Raw genomic sequence first — 8,794 nt, 5'->3', positions numbered from 1 at the left:
TTGTCAGTCTTCAATTAGGGATAGGTGGGGCTTACCATGTAGAATACTGCTCCCATTGGGTGTTTTCTGGGAGCTGGGTCCCTTTTTCAGCTCATATGAGTATACCTTCTGGCAACCTAGTTCTTGTTAATTGACAATCACACAAAAGGAAATTGTCCTTCTAAGTCCCAGTCCCAATACCCACAGTCAGTCATGGGGACTTGTGCTTCATTAAACTATCTGCCCTAGCTGCCCCTATAATTCAGGGCACCTTTTACTGTCCTCACCCTCAGTTAGGCAGTCAACTTAAATGCAGAAGACAAAGAGAAAGAAAAAAAAAGGGCAGGAGAAGAAGAAATACAGTCCCTGCTGGGCTGTAAACGCTGTCCTCCAATCATCCCAGAGTCTCAATGCTTTTCTGGTGCCAGCTGTTTTCTCTGTCCCACTTCAGGAGAGTAACCATGGGCTCTTGGCAATGATACTTCCATGCCTGGTGACCCTCTGACCACCAATCTCTCTTACCAAGTGCCTCTGAGCTCCAGATATCTGTTTTCATTTATACTTTTAAACATTTGATTATTTTATTTTAGTCTTTCTTCTCTGGTTTCCTTTTCTCTTCACAGACATATAATGCCCAATTTATGGCAATTCCTTTTAATTATTTCTGGACACCTGCAACCTGTAATTGATCTGGGACTGATATGTATTTCCTGACATCAGTCCAGCAATTTCATAGATTTCATAGACATTAGGGCTGGAAGGGACTTCAAAAGATCATTAAGTCCAGCCCCTTGCCCCAGTCATAGGATCCCAGCAAGATAAATGTCCAATTGACTCTTAAAGGAATCCAGAGTAGGTGCTTGCACCACCTTTGGTGGCAGTCTGTTCCAGGCCTTGGGGGCTTGGACAGTAAAGAAGTTCTTCCTTATGTCTAGCCTGAAATGGTCTTGGAGAGGTTTATAACAGTTCATTCCTTGGGGCACTCTGGTGAACAGGTGTTTCCGCAGATCCTGATGTATACACTTATTGCAGTGCGTTAGACTTTTCTCCCTTTTGGTATGTATGCAAACACAGGATAGAATGCAATTCATGGCTTTTCTTTGCCTAGTCTGTCTTTTTCCCATTAATATCAAGAATGCAATAGATCCCAAATAGAATTCTGCAGATAATTACATAGATACAACTTTCTTTGAAGTCAGTAAGAGTTGGAGCCATGCAGCTGAAAAAAAGAATTTAGGCCCCAAATATTCCTCTTCCTACTTTCAGGCTGTTTATCTGCAGCTCATTGAACCAAGTTCAGCAAAGAAAACTTCATGTCTATAAGGTCTAACTGACAAATCAGTGCCTCCTCCTATTCTCTAGTTACCTCAGAGAGTAAGAAAAGCAGGTGCTTCATTTTTGCCAACAATTATCATAATAGGAATTAAATAAAGAGCTGATGAAAAGGTTTGTAGTAGAATTCTGTTTCACCTACTGGACAACCAAAGTGCAGCTTGCAACCATCTCTGACTTGCACAACTTAGGCTAAAGACATTAAAAAAGCCAGAGGTTGAACTGATTCAGTCTTTACAGGTTAATCTAAACTGTCTATCTTGAACTGAGAAACAAGTGAACAGATTTGATTCCAGAAATACAGCCATATACATTCAGTGGCTCAGGCCAGAAGATGGGAGGCACTAGAGTATGCTGCCCAGCCTGCCAGCCACTGCTTCAAGGCTTTTCCCCACTCCTTGTCTGAGTGGTGGGGTTTGGTCAGGCCCCAGCCTGTGGCCAACATGCCAAGGCCAGGGGGAGTAGGGCTGTAAACCCCACTCCATGGCCTGTATGGGGCCCCATTTTGAAAGCACTGTTCCATTTCATTTAGTTGAAACTGTTGGAGCTGACCATGGACAGGGAGGGGTATGCCCCTGCTAGGTTTATGCCCCCCCTCCCACTTCCCCACTTGCCTGTTCCCAGCCTGGGCCACCATGCTGAATGGGGAGAGAGCAGGGTTTAAACCCCACCCCATGCAGGGAACACCAGCCAGGGTCTGCCTGGTTGGGAGTTAGGCTTTTGCCAGGCTTTTGCCCCAGTGCTCCCTGCTGGGGGGGCTGGGGGGTCAGACCCTACCAGATGTTTGCCCCCACCTCAAGCAGAGAGTGTTGGGCATGGCCACACCCCAGCCCCAGGCCAGCAGGCTTGAGTGAGAGGGGGTTTAAACTGTGTGACCCCAGCCATGGTCTACCTTTGGGGGGAGCCCCTGTCAGGCTTCCTGAAGGCCAGCTCCTGCCAGGGTTTGTTTACCCTCCTCCCAGCTCCAGCAGAGAGCAGAGTCCATGGCCACACCCTGCCCAAGGATAACAAGATAAGGGGAGGTTAAGGGAGGGTTGCGGGGTTTCAGTTCCCCTTCCTGGTGACATGGGAACCCCAGCCCAGGTCTTACAGGGGGAACAGCACTTTCCAGGCCCCTGCTCCCACCTTTGAGTGGGGAGGGCACGGCCACAACCTGGTCTGAGGCTTGTATGCCGAGGCAGGGGTGGGGGGATGTTTAAACCCCCTCCTTGGCCCTGAGCCAGAGTTTTCCTGTGGGGGCAGCCCTTTCCAGGCTTTTGTCCCCCTCCCACTCAACCAGAGGAAGCTGGGTTTGGCCACGTCCCAACCCAGGGCCAGTAGGGGGAGGCAGATTTAAACTGCCATGCTTCTTCTGCTGCCCACTCCCTGCTTGGGTGGAGGCAGAAGGCAGCCCCTGCCAGGGTTTTCTCCATCTGTCATTGCTGGAGCAGAGAGCAGGGGGAATGGCTATGCCTCAGCCCAGGGCTTGCACACTGAGGCAGGGAGGCAGAGGTTTTTAACCTCTTCCCTGGCCCACACAGGACCCCAGCTGGGGTCTGATGCTGGGGACAGCCCCAGCCAGGCTTCTGTCCCTCCCCTGTTCCCCACAAAGGCCTGGGGGGCAGCTCTTGCCAGGCTTTTGCACTTTCCCTACTCAAGTTTAGAGTGGGAATGTGGCCACACTCCAGCACTGGGTTGGCACACTTGGGGAGTGGGAGAAGGGGGTTTAAGCTTTCTATCATGACAGCATAGGACCTGAGCCAGGTCTGCCTGGCCAGGGGAGTGGGGACAGATGCTGCCAGGCTTCTGCTTCACCCCTGCTTCCCACTTAAGGGCTTAAATCCCCCTACCCCCCAACTCAGTCTGCTGGCCTAGAGCTGGGACATGGCCACACATCCCCTTCCACTCAAGCAAGGGGGAAGCAAAAGCCTAGCAGGGTCTTCCCCACTCCCCCAGAAAACTCTGGCTGCAGTCTGGGGTGAGGGAGGTAGTTTAAACCCCCCTCCATCCCCAACTCAGTGTGTAAGCCCCAGACCAAAGTGTGGCCATGCCTGACACTCTTTTCTCAAGCAGGAGTGGTGAAGGCCTGGTAGGGGCTCCCCACCTGCCCCAGACCCAGGCTGGCATCCCATCTGGCCCTTCACCCATCAACCTGCTTGTCCCAGGCAAGGGTGGGGTGTGGAGTGAAATGTGGGGGGGGCAAAAGCCTAGCAGGAACTGCCCCTCCAGGCAAACCCCAGCTGGGGTCTGGGGTCTCCCTCTCTTCTGTCTCAGCGTACCAGCTTGCTCCCTACAACTGGCCATGCCCCCCACCCCATCCACTAGAGTGGCAAGCGGGAAAAAGTCAGACAGGGGCTGCTGTACTCCTGCCAGGCAGACCCCAGCTGGGGTCCTATATTAACAGAAGAAAGGATTCAAACCCCTTTCCCTCCCCTCTACCTCAGCTTGCCAGCCTTGGCCAGTGTCTGGCCACCCCACCCCCACCCCGCTTGAGTAGAGAGTGGGGAAAAACCAGCCAAGGGCTGTTCTGCCCCCCACAAGAGGTCCCATGCTGGTGAAAGAGGGAGCTTAAAGCCATCTTCCCCATCCCCCATCACTGGCCCAGGGTCTGGCTGCACCCCCCTCTGCTCCAACAGCAAGTGGTGTAAAAGACTGTGAGGGGGCCCTGCAGCCCTCCTAGGAGTGCAGGGGAGCCCTGATCAGCCTGCCAGATCACAGGCAGATCCTGCCACCTGGGATGGTGCTGGGTGCAACCCACACCAAGCGCCGGGAAGCTTCGTGCTGCACAAGCTGATTTTCCCTGGACCCCACACCAGAGCCGACACAAGGAAGGTGCGGAGCCTGGGGCAAATCAGTTCATGCAGGGACCTGCGCCCATCCTGGGGCAGATCCCCGCATGAACTGATTTGCCCTGGGCACCACACCAGAGCCAACCAGAAGAGGGTGCAGTGCCCAGGGAAAATCAACTCATGTGAGGACCCATCCTGCCTTGATTCGGGCCCCCAATCTGCCTGATGGATGACAGGAGGCTGGTGCTGCTGGCTGGGGCCAGTGGCAGCACCGATCTTCCCAGCACTGTGTGTGGGCTGTGCCCAGCACCATCCCAGGTGGCAGGAGCAGCCTCCTGTGATCCAGCAGGCTCCCCACACCCCTGGGAGGGCTGCAAGACTCTGTTGACTCCTCCTGGGGGAGCAGGGGGCCCCTGATCTGCCTGCTGGATCATAGAAGGCCGTTGCTGCCAGCTGGGCAGCCCATGCCAGGAAGATCGGCGCTGGTCCTAGCCAGCAGCACCAGCCTCCTGTCATCTGGCAGGCAGATCGGGGGCTCCGGGAGGGCTGTGGGGCTCTACCGGACTCCTCCCCAGGGGTTGAATGTCAATATGGCAGCAATACAGCACTGAAACAGCAAAACAGTTTCAACTAAATGAAATGGAACAGTGCTTTCAAAATGAAACCAAACTGGAAATGAAACAATGTTCCATTGAAACAGAAGTTGAAGTGGAATGATGCTGTTTTGTGCAGCCCCAGTTAACAGCCCACACACTGTTTGGAGGCCTAATTTCTGAATCAAACTGTAGGTTTTCCGGTATTTTATTTATTTGTGTATAGGACAGCTACAACGTTTCAATTTACATTGAAACCCCTACAACTAAAAAAAATTCTTATCAATGTAGATTTGAATATTAAATTGTGTCCTGAAACAGCCACTGTAAAAAGTAGCTTAATCTGCTGATCACAAAGAGTGTGTTTTCTATTTGATCTCTGGAGCAAAAGCTGTTTCCATCCCCCCCCCCCCGAAACAAATAAAAGTCTTTTATTTCTTATTCCTGTTAAAAGGATGCTTGTGTTAGCTGCTGCTTATTCTGTGTAGCTAAATAAACAACACATGGAGCATTCAAAATAACTACTTGACTTTATTTCAAGAGATCCTTTCCCTCTTACCTTAGCTACACAGCTTGTTTTCTCTTGATCAGAGAGGATCACTCTATTCAATGAGTTAGAATATAAATATATTAATGGAACATGTAGATACAGGATTAGTGGAATAAGTGAAGTCTAGCATGCAAGTTAATAAAATGTGTTGCCTTGGCAAGTGCCACTGTTTCTCTCTTCAAAATCTCCCAAGTAATGGGAGCAGGGCTATGTACTTCTGCTGTCTCTCAGGGATACTATCAGAAGAGTCCATCTTAAAGCTGTAGTTTGAGCTTCACACAGGGAATGTGCTGAACCAGTGCATGTTCCCCTCTGCACCTAGTATTTTTGAAGCCCAAACTAGCAGTCTTTCAAGACTTTTTCTCATGGCTGTCCAACCAACACATAGAATACAGGAGTCTAATTAAATTCACAGCGAATCCAATCTTCTGGGTACTTATCCATTTGATTTTTGAATTAAACATATCTAAATTGTTAGTTATTCGTGCTATCTAGCAGAATCATCCCATGACTATGAGTAAGGAATTGATGATACTTAATCCTAGCTCTGACATTGATTTGTCAGTACCTTGAGCAAGTCACTTAACCTTTGGGAAACAGTTGCTTCATCTGTAAAACAAGGTTCTTTGGGTGAATCCGATATCTTTTATTAGACCAACCTGAATAGTTGGAAAAAAAATTGTTGGCAAGCTTTTGGGTTTAAAAATCCTTCATCAGGCTGAGGAAGTCTCTGCAGTTGGTGTGTGATCTTCTGTAAAACAGAGGTCATAATACATATCTACTTCTAGAGGTCTAGCTTATTAGGGCAAAGCACTCTGAAGATGGGTAAACTGGAAATTGAAATGCAAAAGACTGCACAGCAATAATTCACCATTTGAGATAATTATAACCTTATAATTTCACTAGTAATTGAATAAATCCATGGAAGTGGCACAGTGTCATCAACTTTAAGGCTGCTGTTGTGCTTGTAACCTGAGGATTTTGTCAGCATCTCTTTTAGAAAGTCACAGCAAGAAGTATTATTCTCAGGTTGTTAGATAGGTAGTTTATTTAAAACTTTTGCAAAAACAATTCAGTAAAACTGAGAGCAGAATTAGATATAATACCTAAAATTATATAGTATTTGTTTATTGGTAAAAGCATACAGTAAGTTTATATATTCTACCATTTAAATTAAAACAAAAGTAGCATGGTGACACAAAGCAAAGATAAAATGAAACAATATGCCATAGTAAAAGAATAAAGACAGGGAAATTCTCAGGTTGGTCAAAACATATCCATACATTTTCTTTTTCATAGAAAGCTAGATTCTCAATCAAATAAAAAATGTTTTAGGGTTCTATTCTTATGGCAAAACCACACGGTTGAAAATGGTGGGTGTGGGAGTGAGCAGTTTCATTTGCAAAAAACAAAAAAAAAAATGTGGAAGGCTTTTGTTTTTAAGGAAAAGTTGGTATTTCCACAGAGAAGATAAATCTGAGAAGCTTTAATTGTTCCTTTATGTACACATTGTGTGGGAGAGAAATAGAACATAGCTTTTTGTCTAGTAGCCCAAGAAGTGTGACCTTAACTGTAATTTGTGATTAAATACACCAGGATTTTTCTTGCTTGATACTATTCCTGTTCAAAGCTATAAAAGAAACTGCAAACATTGTAAATAATTATAGAAAAGGATCCCTTATTAATCCTATGTTTATGTCCACTCATTTATCTGTTTATTGACGTAATCTGCCTCTGTAGAATGAGGATATGGGACTGCTGTGAATTATTATAACAACTGTGATATCAGTTCATGAAGGAAGACTTGGAGATGCTAAATGACAGCATCTGTGCAACACTTTTTTCCTTCTGTGTTGCTAGTAAAAGGTCATTTGTTGATTCTTATGTTGGTTGCAAACTGTTGGAATAATACTTAAAACCACAAATTAACCATGGTGACAAACTGATGATTTTTTTCTACCTTGCTTTCCTTCTGCCTGTTTTCCAGGGAGAAATAGTACAAAAAACATTGCCCTGATATAAAGGGGCATCACAAACACCAGTGCAGAGTAGGTTCTTTATGTCATTTCAGCAGATTTATCAGGGGAAGTGAATGGTTTCAGTCCTGAGTTCTGTCCAAGTCCTGACCCCCTGGATTTCCTGTGCGAACTGTCTATAATGTCCTGTTGTGAACATTTTGAAAACATGGTTTTCCTATTCATCTTCTGCAGCTCAGTTTACCCCAAGAGAAGGCAAAAAAGCATAGTCTCGTCTCCTCTTCCATTTTGTGAGCATTCTCTTTCTCACCAAGAAAACCTCATAAAATGTAATAAAGCATAGCTGCTGTTTTTTCCTAGATGGCACAGGTCTGGTTTCCTGGAGAACAGATGTGGCTTGTCAGTATTATGTGAATCTATTGCTGCATAGCACCTATAATCAAAGGAAACCTGTTTACGTGAGAACAGGTGCTCTCATTTTGACAGGTAGGTTTGAATGCAAGTATACATAAAATCCAAATGTAAGCACAGGTCTGAGGGAGGTTGATTTTCAACTGAGATTCTTGAAATAGCTCTCTTTATGTTTGGAAAAGTGTATGGGTATTCCTGCTAATCTGGATGTACTGGATAAAATAAAATGGTTTCTTAAGCATTATTTTTTACTAATTTTATTCGAAACACAGATAGAAACACCATATTAAATGGAAGGTCCACCTCCTCTCTTGGACTCTTTCATGGAATCTGCCAACAAAATCCCATGCATAGAAAATCTTTTAGTGCCCATGATTGGAGAGATGGGAAATCAAAATCTAATTAACTAAAACTAGGCTATATCACCTGCTACCTTCTGATAATCTATAGTCCCCTCCCAGTAATGAGTAGATTAAATGATCAGTGACATGAAAATCTCCAAATACTTGAAGGTTCACTTTAGTAAGGATTAACAACCCCAAATTTATCAAAGCCATCCAGTCTGGAAATAAAAGTGTCGGGAAATATTGGGAAACCTGATGGGAAATGTTGTACCTAGGACAAAATTCATATTCTGTCCTCTTCTTTTTTCTTTAATATTTTTGTAAGTATTCTCAACCAGATCTAAAAGAGAGAGCCAGATATAGATAACAGGTACTTATATAAGGAGAAAAAAATCTTCTAATAGTCTAATTGCCTTTCTTGACATCCTTTAATTGGTGCAGAAGTTAGTAGACTACAAGTATTTTTGTGACAAAGATTAGGGACCTGTGTTCATAAAAAAAACAGTATAGATGCTTTTGCAAGACAAAGAATAAATAGAAGTGTATGAAAAAGAGCATGATAGAGTTATTTCACTGGAATATATCAGTGTTTGCAAGCCATTTTTGTTGAGAAACAAAACATCCAGTTTTTGACTTTCCAGTGAAAATTGACAAAAAAAAGAAAAAGAAAAAATGAGGAACACAATTACATTCTTAAAAATTATTCAAAGGCAAAATTTCCAAAGGGGGGGGGGGGAGGGAGAGAAATGATGGCAAAAACATCACTTGGCCCTAACAATATATAAGAAGAGTATTGATGTAAGCTTGTATGTAAGAAGACATTTGAGTTCTCTTTTATTTA

At 45.2% G+C, this 8,794-nt stretch overlaps 1 protein-coding gene across 3 annotated transcripts in view; it reads left to right on the top strand.

Annotated features, from left to right (window-relative positions):
• Positions 1 to 8,794, top strand: part of CNTN5 (contactin 5) — a 983,906-nt gene that overhangs the window by 794,774 nt on the left and 180,338 nt on the right. The gene's annotated exons all lie outside the window — the stretch shown is intronic.

The sequence above is a fragment of the Crocodylus porosus genome, unplaced genomic scaffold (genome assembly GCF_001723895.1).
Source record: "Crocodylus porosus isolate Cpor-Errol unplaced genomic scaffold, CroPor_comp1, whole genome shotgun sequence".
NCBI classification, from domain to species: domain Eukaryota; kingdom Metazoa; phylum Chordata; order Crocodylia; family Crocodylidae; genus Crocodylus; species Crocodylus porosus.
Note: the sequence above shows the minus strand (reverse complement) of the source record. Positions and strands in the feature narration are given on the sequence as shown.